Genomic DNA, 12,212 nt, shown 5'->3' on the forward strand with positions numbered 1-12,212 from the left:
TGGTGAGTTTGAACGGTCAACCTTGTGGTTTGCAGTCCATTGCTGATCCTACAGCACTAGAGCAGTCCAATAATAACCCCATAGCACCAGTTTGGTACTTCATCTGCATATAGCTGGTTGTTAATGAGCCTTCCTCCAATCCTGTTGCTGTGCTCTTCTTCATACAATCCAGCTTCTGGAACTATTTGCTCAGCATACAGGCTGAATATAGAGAAAGGATACAATCCTTGTCCACCCATTTCTTGATTTTAAACCAGGCAGTATCCCCTTGTTCTGTTTGAATGACTGCCAGGTTCCACATGAGCACAATTAAGTGCTCTGGAATTCTCATTCTTCACAGTGTTATCTATAATTTGTTATGATCTGAGCGGCTGAATGCCTTTGCATAGTCAATAAAACACAGGTAAACATCTTTCTTGCATTCTCTGCTTTCAGCCAATATCCCTCTGACATGAGTCATGATAACCCTCATTCCATGCCCTCTTTAATCCCTTGTTTCATATCCTTTTCTGAATCTCATTTGAATTTCGGGTAATTTCCTGTGAATGCACTGCTTCGTTGTTGTTGTTGTTGTTGTTAAGTGCCATTGAGTCAATTCTGAGTCATAGCGACCCTGTATAAGGTTTCCAAGTTGTGGCTGGTGAGTTTGAACCAGCTACCTTGTGGTTCAAACCAACCTTGCTGTCCAGTGCTTTATCCCACAATGCCACGTGCCATCGAGTAGATTCCATATAGGAATTTACTCTGAGACTGTAAATCTTTATGGAATCAGAAAGCCTCATCTTTCTCCCATGGAGTGACTGGTGGATTTGAATTGCTAACCTCGAGGTGAACAGCCCAATGTGTAACCCATTATGCTACCAGGGCTTCTTATAATATTGCAACTGGAGGCTTTAATTTTTTCTCAGTTCTTTTAACTTGAGAAATGCTGACCGTGTTTTCCCAATTTTTGGTAGTCATAAGTCCTCCTTACTAATTCATAATTTAACATCACATACACTGTTGTTGTTGTTGAGTGCCATTGAGTTAGTTTCGATCTATAGTGACCTTGTATAGGGTTTCCAAGGAGCAGCTGGTGAGCTTGAACTGACGACCGTGAGGTTCAAACCAACTTTGCAGTCCAGCGCATTAACCCATAGTGCCACACCAGGACTCCACACTCAAATTTCAACCTTTTACAGCATCTAGCAAGGTGATAAGGAAATCTAGACTAATTCCACCAAGAACACACACAGTTCTGACAGGCAGAACCACAATGAGGGAATCAATTCAACCAAAAGACAACATGGAAATAGAATTTAAAATATTCAGGTCATACAAAAAATGTATGCTGGTACCTCCGAATTGCCATTGAGTGTGGCACTGTGGGTTAATGCGCCAGACTGCAAAGCTGTTTGAACTGCAAGTTTGGCGGTTTAAGCTCACCAGCTGCTCCTCGGAAACCCTATACAGGGTTGCTATGGGTCGAGACTTGACGGCACTTTACAACATGCTTGACACAACATGGTTATTGCTGTTGTTATTAAGTACTATCAAGCTGGTTCTGACTCATAGCAACCCTGTATAGGATTTCTGAGGAGCAGCTGGTGGGTTTGAACTGCTGATTTTGTGGTTCACAGTCCAGTGCTGATCCTACAGCACCACATGGTTGTTGTTGTTAAGTGCCGTCGAGTCAGTTCCGACCCATAGCGACCCTGTACAGGGTTTCCGAGGGTGTAAATCTTTATGGGAGTAGAAAGCCTCATCTTTCTCCCGTGGAGTGGCTGGTAGTTTCGAACCGCTGACCTTAAGGTTCACAGCCCGATTCATAACCACTACGCTACCAGAGCACCACATGGTAGACAAACATTAATCAGATTTGGCTTTTTCCTCTCCTGCTTCATCAGAGGCGCTTCTCGTTTTTAGTGTCTCCATTTTCGCCAGGTAAATCTTTAATTTCTTGGTTAGCCACTTCCGCTTATTTCCCTTTGCTCTACCGTTCCCTTTTGTTTGCACTTTTTTTGTCTTTAGATTTATCCTTTACCGTTGCCTTAAAAAAAATAAAAACTTCATTTCCACTTTTGCAGAGGCAGGTTTAGCTGACAACTTCACCAATTTTTTTCTTGAGCGCCCTCTTCACAGAGTCTTTAACTGAGCTGACCTTCTTCTTGGGCACCTTGGCAGTAGGGAAGGTGTGTGCTGGGAGCCTTCAGGGTGCCAGGCACCTAGAATCTTCAGGAAGCTGGGTTGCTTGGACTCCACCTCTGTGCCCAGTGCAGGACAGGGGCAGTAGGAGAACCCATGTCAAATTATTCCTGAGATGATCTCTAAATTCAGGATATGATTGTTGTGTGCCATCAAGTTGGTTCTGACTCATAACGACCCTGTAAAGGGTTTCCAAGGAGCGGCTGGTGACTTTGAACCTCTGACCTTGCAGTTAACTGTTGTTGTTAAGTGCCGCCAAGTTGGTACCAACCCACAGCGACTCTGCATAGTGTCTAAACCACCGACTTTGTGGTTCAAACTGACTTTGCAGTTCAGCATATTAACCTGCAGGCTCTGGTGTAGTTATTTTAATTTTCTTCAGCTTCACTTGAATTCCTATATAAGCAATTGATGGTCTGTTACGTAGTTGGCCCTTGGCCTTGTTCTGACTGAATGATGTTGAGATTCTTCAATGCCTCTTTCCATAGATGCAGTCAATTTATTTCTGTGTATTTCATCTGCTGAGGTCCATGTGTGTATTGGTGTTGTTAGGTGCCATTGAGTTGGTTCTGATTCATATTGACCTTAATAACAACAGATCAAATTTTCCAGATCCTGCGCCATCCTCACAATTGTTGTTACACTTGAGCCCACAGCTGCTGCCAGTATACCAGTTCATGTCATTGGGGGTCTTCCTCTTTTTCCACTGACCTTCCGCTTTACCATGCATGATGCCCTTCTCCAGGGACTGGTCCTTCCTGATAATATAACAAGGTCTCACCATCAGGCTTCTAAGGAGCACTCCCACTGTCCTTTACCAATATAGATTTGTTTGTTCTTCTGGCAGGCCATGGTATTTTTTATATTCTCTAACATCACAACTCAAATGCATCAATTCTTCTATGGTCTTTCTTAGTCATTGTCCAACTTTCACTTGCATACAAAGCTACTAAAAATACTATGACGTGGGTCAGGCGCACCTCAAACTGAGAACATTAAAGAGATCTTGTGCAACAGATTTGCCTAATGCAGTACATTGTTTGATTTTCTGACTGCTGCTTGCATGAATGTTGATTGTGGATCCCAGCAAAATGCAGTCTTTGACCACTTCAATCTTTTCTCCATTTAGCATGATATTTGTTGGTTTAGTTATGAGGGTTTTTATTTTCTTTACATTGAGATGCAATCCATAGTGAAAGCTGTCATAATTTACCTTCATCAGTAAGTATTTTTTAAGTCCTCTTCACTTTCAGCAAGCAAGGTTGTGTCAGCTGCATACCGCAGGTTGTTAACATGTCTTCCAATCCTGATGCCACACTCTGGTTCATATATTCCAGCCTCTAGAATTATTTGCTCAGCATACAGATTGAATGAATATGGTGAAAGAATACAGTCCTGGCACATACCTTTATTGATTTCAAACCATTCAGTAACTCCTTGTTGTATTCAAATGACTGCCTCTTGGTCTATGTACAGGTTCTTCATGAGCACAACTAAGCATTCTGGAATTCCCATTCTTTGCAATGTTATCCATAGTTTGTTATGATCCACACAGTTGAATGCCTTTGATAATCAATACAGCACAAGTAAATATCTTTCTGGTATTCTCTGCTTTTAGCTAAGACCCACCTGATGTCAGCAATGATATCTCTCATTCCCCATCCTCTTTTGAAGCTGGCTTGAATTTCTGGTTGTTCCCTGTTGATGTACTGCTATAACTATTTTTAAAAAATTGTCTTTACAATTTTACAAATTTGTTTTTAAATCATAAATAACTATTTATTGATGTCAGCAAAATTGTACTTGCATGTGATTGTTGTTGTTAAGTGCCATTGAGTCAGTTCTGACCCATAGCAACTCTGTATAGGGTTTCCAAGGTGCGGCTGGTGAGCTTGAACCACCAACCTTGCATTTCAAAGAGCTTTGCAGTCTAGCGCATCAATCCACAGTGCCGCACCAGGACTCCGATGTTAATGATATTGTTAGATAATTTCCACATTCTGTAGGGTCACCTTTCTTTGGAATGGACACAAATATGGATGTCTTTCAGTAGATTACAAGTTTCTTGGCATAGGCATTTGTGTCCAGCACTGCCTCAGTTTGTTGAAACATTTCAATTGGCATTCTGTCTATTCCTGGAATCTTGTTTTTTGCCAATGTCTTCAGTGAATCTTAAATTTCTTCCTTCAGTACTGTTAATTCTTCATCATATGCTGCCTCCTCAAATGGTTGAACATAGATCAATTCTTTCTTTCTTTCTTTTGAGTTTGCCTCTATTGCTTTATTTGGTATTTTAGACAAGTCACTAAAATAAATAGAGTAACAAAGGCAGCTACATAGACCCACGAGACCCCAGTTTCCTTCAACTGCTGTCTGGGGTGACCAGTCCCCTTCCTTCTCCCAGGGTACCACTGACCATCCACCTCCCTGCACAGGGCATAGCTGACTGGTTGACTGGAGTAGGAGGTCACATTTCAGGGTTAGAAGAGGGGCCTAGGAGAACAGGGATTCGTCCTATAAAAGAGGGACTGTCTGTAACAAAAACTCCAAAAAGTGTAAGTAAGTCTATTTTTAATCCTCCAAAGGCTTATAAAAAAATAATAAAGCTAAAAATAACGAAAGGTCCCTTGTACACCCCGGAGAGAAGAGGGACGAATCAGGCACAGCTGGGAGGAGTCACAGTGGCAACAGCCTCTGTAGGCAGCAGCCAGTAGGCTGAGCAAGGCACCCAGAGGCATTGTGAGCATGTGATTGACAGGACACCAATCACAGCAAGAGCACCAAGTGGCAACTTGGTGACATCCACAAAGAACTCACTAGGGTTGCCCATGGCCATGTGGAAGCTCTGTCAGCTGGCTGTCAGCTCAGGGGGCACAGAGCCCAAGTCTCTGATGGGAGGGGCCCCTGGGGGTTGCACTGCTGGAGGAACAGGGGGTGAGGGTGGGGGCATGGTAACCACCATCATGGAGTTATAGGGGAGGGCCATACCAGGGGGTGGTGCGTAGGGATGGAGGAGGGCCCCCGTCACCAGCCCCACCAGGTTCCTCACCCCATCGAAGGCTGCCCACCCCCCTGGCTGGAAGGCTCTGATTCACTGCCGCTGCCGGATTTGGACTCAGGGGCCTTCCTCTCAGGACTCCCTGTGCTCCCTGCCCTGCTGTGGTGTCTTGTAGACCCACTGCTTCGGCTCCCCTCACTCTGCTGGCTGCTGGCACTGCCCCCACCATACTTGTAAGATGAAAGCTCATAGTAGGGTGGGGAGCTGGGTACTGGTAGGAGAAGGTGGGCAGCAGGGGCCATGGGGTAGCCCCAGGTAGGGGAGCCAGGGTGTCCTGGTCCAAAGCCCCGCGGGAACCATCGTTGTCATTCAAAGACAGGTTGACCATGTAACTCTCACAGCCACCACTGAGGTCTCCAAAGATATAGTAGCACTGCTCAGAGAAGGTGATCTTGTTGACAGTTTGTCAAATGAGGCCTGCCTTAAGCAACCCACTGGCATTCTTTAGCGCCTCAAGCTGCTCAGGAAAGCCTTCCGCATGATGGTAGAGCCAGTCAACCACATCTGAGCCCAGAAAGGCATTTGGGATAGTGATCTTGCGCCACATGCGGTCCCGAACTTCCAATCCAGACTCTGGAGCTGCCCTGGCCTTGGTCACAGATGTCATGTCGGTATGGATGGAGAGACGCCAGCCTTCAGAGCCATCAGGCAGAGAGGATCCAGACTAATTGTGCTCATGGATGAAGAGTCAGGATAGGCTGGGAGAACGCCGGTCAGCGCAGCAGAGTGGGAGACCCAGGCGGCAGGGTCAACTGGCTGTATGGGCTCATTTCAGAAAAGCTGAAGTAGGCCTGTGGAGAGGGGTCCCAACACTTGGCCATGGTCAGCACAATGGGGCCTAGCTTTTGTACAATGCCCCTCAGCTCCCGCACACAGCATCATCGTTGCTCATGTTCTCAAAATTCATGTCATTCACCTGTAAAAGCTCGTCTCCAGGCACAATGCGCCCATCAGCTGCCACAGCCCCATCCGTCATGATGGAGCCGATGTGGATGCCACCATCTCCTTGCTCATTGCTCTGGCCCACAATGGAGATGCCCAGAAAGTTGTATTTCTCCATGTTGAGCGTTACTGTGATGATGGTAAGCAACATTGTGGAGTCAGTGACACTGCTGAAAGATGAGGTCCTCTCCAGGAGGGGTGGCCGCTCTTTCCTACGCCGCCGATGGTGTTTGAGAAGGCGGGAGGCACCGCTCTACTCCTGGAACCAGCTGAACCTGCTCATGGTGTCATCCCGTCTGAGTCCCCAAAGCTGGTACTCTCCAGCTCACTGGTCATCAGGGAGGAGACGCTCTCATAACCAGCCAAGTGGCGCTCCAGCCTCGAGGGGCCACTGGACCTGCAGCCCCCACCGACATGCTCACTGCTGTCTCTTCTGCGTGGTCGCTCCTGCTTCAGGGACACAACTGACTCTGTTTCTGTCTCCAGCTCCAGGTTTGCACAGCTGCTGGAGAAGTTAGGGTGGAAAGATGGAGGCCTGGAGTCCCCAACGCCACTGGTGGCAAAGGAGGTAGTGGTGAGGGTGGAGGTACAAATTCTGTGCAAGGTTCATGGGCTGGGAGAGCCATCTCAGGTTGAGGGGTATCTGATGACACTAGCCAGGACACCGCTCTTCCATGGAAGCAGGGCAGGAGAACATTGTGAGAAATTCCTTCCTTTACCACCCCGAAATCCTGATCCATACATGATACAATGATTTTGTATATTCCTTCCAAGTGAATAGGCTTTGTAAATAAAATCAGGCAAATTACTGTGCAGATGATCTTTAATCTCTGAGAGAAAAATGCCTATGTCTGGAGGGCATTGGGCTACCTACTTTGGGGTGTCGTGGCCGTCTGTTCAGCTCATTGCTGAGCTCTTTGCTCAAGATAACTAGAAGAAATAAATCTGTGCTTACTGAGCACCTCATCTGCTCATGCCAGGCACTTGCCTCTCATTATCTCATATCATTTAGCCTTCTTAAACAACCCTACACAGAAGTTGTTGTTGTCCCCCATTGTAGGTGAAGAAATGAAGCTCACAGAGCCCCTTCCCCACTGCCACACAATGGACAAGTAGAGAACGAAATCCTGGTCTCTGGTCTAATTGACTCCAAGAGTCCCTGATCTGTTAGTCCATGTGGGTACTGACAAAACCAACGTGGATCATCACATTAATTATGTGTTGCCTGAAATCAATCAACGAGCATACTTTTACCAATAGTTTTACTGGTCTATTAAGCAACATTATTATGATACATAGCATTAAAAATTTTTTTAAATCATAAATAACAAACCTCATCATTGTAATTTGAAGTAGAACTAATTATAGGCCTACTTTATGGTTTTATAACCTATGCCTTGTTCCTGTCTGTCTGATGCCAACTTTGCCCAGGATGTAGTTCTTTCATTTACCCAGTTGCTCAGTTATTTTGCTATCTGACCCTGACACGTCCTTAAAATCCACTTTTTCTGTTCTTTACAACAATAATTTTAACATTATCCAAGTGTTCTTTCTTGTTGTTAGCAGTCCAGTGCTTATCCTACAGTGCCACACCAGAAGTCCAAAAACCTATATCAGGATTCCCATTCAAGAATTGAATGCCAGTCTCCCACATAACAGGAAGGGATATTTACCACTATAGTAACAAGGTACCCAATGATTTCCCTCCCATCCTTTCTGTCTTAAGTGGTGGGGGTAAAAAAAGTTGAGAAGCACTTGTGAAGGTCACAGCTCAGGGACACAGGTTCACTAAAAGACTATTCAGAAGATCCTAGACTATACTCCTTCCTTCCTCTGACATCTGATCAGCACATCAGTGTTGTTGCTAAGTGCTGTTGAATCAGTTACGACTCAGTGTTGTTGTTGTTAGGTGCCATTGAGTTGGTATCAACTCATAGCGACCCTATGCACAACAGAACAACACACTGCCCGATCCTGGGCCAACCTCACAATTGTTGCCACACTTCAGCCCATTGATGCTGACATTTTGCCAATCCAGCTTGCTAGGGGTCTTTTTCTCAGACCCTCCACCCTACCAAATATGATATCCTTCTCCAGCGACTGGCCCCTTCTGACAGTATGTCCAAAGTATGAGAGACGAAGCTTGGCCAAGGAGCACTCTGGCTGTACTTCTTCCAACACATATCTGTTTATTCTTTTTGCAGCCCATGGCACTTTCAATATTCTCCTCCAACACCATAACTCAAAGGCATCAATTCTTCTACAGTCTTCCTTATTCACTGTTCAACTTTCACATGCATATGAGATTATTGAAAATACCATGGCTTGGGTAAGGCACACCTTAATCCTCAAACTGACATCTTTGCTCTTCAACACTTTAAAAAGGTCTTGTGCAGCAGATTTGCCTAATGAAATACGTCATTTGATTTCTTGACTGCTGCTCCCATGAGTGTAGATAGTTGATCCAAGAAGAATGAAGTCCTTGGCAACTTCAATCTTTTCTCCATTGAGAAGAATGTTGTTTATTGGTCCAGTGGTGAGGACTTTTGTTTTCTTTACATTGAGATGTAATCCATACCAAAGGCTGTGGTCTTTACTTTTCATCAGTAAGTATTTTAAGTTCTCTTCAGTGTCAGCAAGCAAGGTTGTCTCATCTGCATATCGCAGGTTGTTAATGAGTGTTCCTCCAATCCTGATGCCATGTTTTTCTTCATATAACCCAGCTTCTCGGATTATTTGCTGAGCATACAGGTTGAATAAGTATAGTGAAAGAATACAACCCTGTCACACACCTTTCTTAATTTTAAATCATTCAGTGTTCTCATGTTCTGTTCAAACAACTGCCTCTTGGTTCATGTACAGATTCTTCATGAGCACAATTAAGTGATCCGGAATACTCATACTTCTCAATGTTGTCCATAGCTTGTCATGATCCACACAATTGAAAGCCTTTACGTAGTCAATAAAGCACAGGTAAACATCTTTCTGATATTCTCTGTTTTCAGTCAAGATCCATCGGACATCAGCAATGATATCCCTCATTCCACAGCCATTTCCGAATCCAGATAGAACCTCTGGAAGTTCTCTGTCAATGTATGCTAGCTGTCCTTTTTGTATTACCTTTAGTAAAACTTTACTTGACTCGTAGCAACCCTGTATAGGGTTTCTGAGTTGAGGCTGATGGGTTGGAATCACTGACCTTGAAGTTCAAACCAACCTTGTGGTCCAGTGTTTATTCTATAGAGCCACACTCAAACTCCATCTGAACATCAATGTTGTTATGTGCTGTAGAGTTGGTTCAGACTTATAGTGACCCAGTATAGGGTTTCCGAGGCTGTAAATCTTTAGGGGAGCAGAAAGCCTCATTTGTCTCCAACAGAACAGCTGTTAGTTTCAAACTGCTGATCCTGAGGTCGGCAGCCCGATTCATAACCACTACACTACCGGAGCTCCTGAACATCAATAGGGTCACTATAAAAGAATGTTGTTGTTGTTGTTAAGTGCCGTCAAGTCGGTTCCGACCCATAGCGACCCTGTACAGGGTTTCCGAGGGTGTAAATCCTTATGGGAGTAGAAAGCCTCATCTTTCTCCCGCAGAGCGGCTGGTGGTTTCAAACCGCTGACCTTAAGGTTTGCAGCCCGATTCATAACCACTACGCTAAGGAAGAATAATGGAAAAGAACTGCAAGAGTTAGATACTACTTAAGAAATCTCTAGGGAAACTCAAAGACAACTCACCCATAACTGTCAAGTCTATTTCAACTCATAGCAACCTTATAAGAACTGCTCCTTAGGGTTCCCAAGACTGCTGATCTTTATGGGAGGGGGCAGTTTCATCTCTCTCAGTCAGAATTTCTGGTGGGTTTGAGTCACTGACCTTGTATTTAGCAGGAAAATGCTTAGCCCAGGGCTCCTTTCAAAGACAACCAAGGAGAAAAAAAACCATGACACTAGAGGAAATTTTAGCCACTGTAACCTACAGCTTCAGAATAAAAAGTAAATCAGCCCAAACTTTACTTACAAGTAGGCTTTGATACCTCTCGCTGACCTAGAAAGTCTCCAGCACTGAAAATAGATTAAAATGATATCCAAGCACCTGACAGAAACAAATAAAAGTCCTTTCTAGGAGAAGATAATACTCAAATTTAATTTACAAATAATTTCTCAATTACAAGCACACAGTGAAAAAATGACCAAGTATATGAGAAATGGAATAGTGAATAATAAAACAAGGACTCCATATATTGGAATTACTAGGCACAGAGATTCACTTTAAAGTATCTTCTAGAGTTTTCTTAAAAGTAAATAATAATTTATCTTAATGAGTTAAAAAAAAAAAAAAGAATGTCTTAAGCATGTGCACTTTAAGAATTGTCCATTTGGCATCAAAGTGACAACAGAAACTCAAAAAAACCTCCGGGGGCAGTGAGTTTGTGTTAATTAGAGAGGAACAACTTAGAATAGGAGCTAGGAACTTGAAAAATGTAATCAATGTCAGTGAATTGAACATGTAGAAACTGTTGAGTTAGTTTATTTTGCTGTGTATATGCTCAACAACAACAAAATGCAGATAAAATTTAGGGGAAAAAAGAATAGCTTCCAATGAATAGGGGGGAAAATACAGTAATAAAATAAATCAAAGTTGACAAAGGGAGACAAAGAACAGATAGGGCAAAGATAAAGCAAGTACTAAGAAGGTAGATTTAACCTCAACAATACTGCTAATTATATAAAATTTTGTTGTTGTTAAGTGCTGTTGGTTGGTTCCAACTCATAGCAACACTGTATAGGGTTTCTGAGGAGCACCTGGTGAGTTTGAATGCTATAGTTAAAAAGCATTGTTAGAAAATATTTTTTAAAAATATACTATATATCCTTGCAAGAATTACAACTAAACCATAAGAATATGTTGTTGTTGTTGTTAAGTGCTGTTGAGTCGTTTCAGATCCATAGCAACCCTGTATAGGGTTTCCAAGGAGCATCTGGTGAGCCTGAATCACCAACCTTGTGATTCAAACTGACCTTACAGTACAGCTCATTAACCCGCAGCACCACACCAGGACTCCAAACTATAAGGATATAGGAAGGTAGAAAGTAAGATGTATCTTATCTAGTACATTATTCTTCATTCACTCATATTTTATGTTGATTGGTTTGCCAAGAAAATATAAAAGTTCTAAGTTTCCTATGTAGTAACATGGTCTCAAATTATATGAGAACACATTTAGAAAATTACAGGGAGTAGATAAGTCCACAATTGTAGCATGAGATTTTAATAAAGAAGGAAAGAGGAAATAAGAATAACTTGCAGAATTCATGTTCTTTTCAAGCACACATGCAACTTTTCTTGTGTTAAAAGTAAACCTCATCAAATTTCAAAGGGTTGGAACAATTCCTATTATGTTATCTGGCCACAGTGCAATTATGATAGAAATAAATCACAAAAAGAAAATTCCAAATCCCCATATGTTTGGAATTATAAAAGGAAGCATGTTTCTTTTAAGTCAAAATGGAAATCATAATACAAAGTAAAAAATTATTTTAATTCAATGATAATAAAAAGATCACCATATAAAAAAGTTGCTGGATGCAAAGAATGGCATCTTATAAAGTATTTTTGTTATTTTAAATATAAGGGGAAATGCTTAAGATTAATGAGTCAAGGCTGTATTTCAAGAAGCCAGAGAAAGGTAACCCGTCAAAAAGCATAAAGAAAATAATAACAAAAAATAGATCATAAAAGATAAAAATATTCTTTAAATATACAATAATGAGCATCAACAAAGCCAAAAGTTGGTTCTTTAAAAAGAGTAATAAAATTAACAAATCTCTGGTAAGCATTGACCACAGAAAAAACAGAAAAGACAAACAAATATCAAGAATGATAAAAGGGACATCACTAGAGATCTTTTAAGCATTAAAATATAAGAATTATTATTGTTACAGGGAGTGCTAACCACATCTCCACTCTTCCAGAAAGAGGTCTGTTAGTTAAGAATACTCAAGTAAGGCAGCGTTTCCATACCAT

At 42.5% G+C, this 12,212-nt stretch overlaps 1 pseudogene; it reads right to left on the bottom strand.

Moving 5' to 3' along the window:
* Positions 1-5,153: 5,153 nt before the first annotated feature.
* LOC102816267 lies at positions 5,154-6,924 on the bottom strand (annotated as a pseudogene).
* Between the last annotated feature and the right edge of the window lie 5,288 nt (positions 6,925-12,212).

Source organism: Chrysochloris asiatica, unplaced genomic scaffold, assembly GCF_000296735.1.
Source record: "Chrysochloris asiatica unplaced genomic scaffold, ChrAsi1.0 scaffold00150, whole genome shotgun sequence".
NCBI lineage: Eukaryota > Metazoa > Chordata > Mammalia > Afrosoricida > Chrysochloridae > Chrysochloris > Chrysochloris asiatica.